This window comes from Cervus elaphus, chromosome 10 (assembly GCF_910594005.1).
Source record: "Cervus elaphus chromosome 10, mCerEla1.1, whole genome shotgun sequence".
NCBI lineage: Eukaryota > Metazoa > Chordata > Mammalia > Artiodactyla > Cervidae > Cervus > Cervus elaphus.
In genome coordinates, this window is record NC_057824.1 from 41,315,131 (window position 1) to 41,316,758 (window position 1,628).

Genomic DNA, 1,628 nt, shown 5'->3' on the forward strand with positions numbered 1-1,628 from the left:
TACATGAGATAGTATGCCCCAGTTAGGGGTTTTTGTCACGTATTTTAACCTTCTAGGTCTCCTCCTGGGCTTTTTGAGAGATATTCATTTATTGTGGAATGTTAAAGACACACACGGGGAGTTCCCTGGTGACCTAGTGGTTAGGATTTGGTGCTTTCACTGCAGAGGCATGAGTTCAGTTCCTGGGTGGGGAACACAGCTTGGCCAAAATACAAACACACACACACGCAGATTCAGTTACCAAAGGAGAAAGGAGGGGAAGCAATAAAATTAAGACTTCAGGATTAACATATAGACCCTACTATATATAAAATAGATAACCAACAAGGACCTACTATATAGCACTATAGAGAACTATAGTCAATATTTCATAATAACTTATAAGGGAAAATAACCTGAAAAAAAAATAGATGTCTATGTATGTATAACTGAATCATTTTGCTATACCTGAAAGTAACACAACATTGTAGATCAACTATACTTCAATGGAAACACACCAGAAAGAGAGAGAAACCTACAGAGAAAATAACAACCACCCATGTATTTACCCCTCCCCAGGCAATGGCACCCCACTCCAGTACTCTTGCCTGGAAAATCCCATGGATGGAGGAACCTGGTAGGGTGCGGTCCATGGGGTCACGAAGAGTCGGACACGACTGAGCGACTTCACTTTCAGTTTTCATTTTCATGCATTGGAGAAGGAAATGGCAACCCACTCCAGCGTTCTTGCCTGGAGAATCCCAGGGACGGGGGAGCCTGATGGGCTGTCATCTATGGGGTCGCACAGAGTCGGACACGACTGAAGTGACTTAGCAGTGTAACAGATGTTAAAATATTGTGTGTTGAATGTTAAATTTAACACGTTAGACATCCCCACCCCTCGAGAGGCCATCACTCTTCTGATTTCCAGCTTCCTAGATTAATTTCACCTGTTCCTATGAAAGGATTCTTATTATGCAGTTCTGGTGTCTGTCTTCTTCCACTTATGACAAAGTTGAAATTCACCCACGTTGTTACCCATATCTTTGGTCAGCTCTCTTTTATTGCTGACTAGTAAATGCACTGTAGGAATTTACCAGTGTGGTTGTCCATTCTCCTCTTGCTGGACTCTGCTTCTTTATTCTTTACAAATGATTTTTTTTTTTAAGTATTTTTTAGCCGTGCCACCCAGCATGTGGGAATCTTGGTTCATCAACTAGGGGTCAAATCCTCACTCCCTGCATTTGAAGTGTGAAGTCTTAACCACTGGACCACAGGGAAGTCCCTGGGCTCTGATTCTTTAAACAACACCCTTAGCCATGCTCCAGCCCCTACAAGTACCCTACTCCTGGGTACCCCCAGTACCCAGGCAGTGGTCTGCTCCTCTCCAGGCTCATGTCCATGCAGAGGGCCTTCTCCGCTCTCTGTCCTGCCTCTTCCACTCATATGCAGCCTGATTCCCGAGGCCCCAGAGAGCTCCCAGGACCCTGGGCATCAAGCGAGTCTTAAGGGCGGGGGGAGAGGGTGGTCTGGGACAGCCAGGGAAGCCAACTCCCTGGAGGTAGAATGGGAAGGAGTATGGGAGCTTTTCCGCAAGGTGTCTTGGGCCCCAGCCTTTCTATAAATAACCAAGTACTTCCTCACCGAGC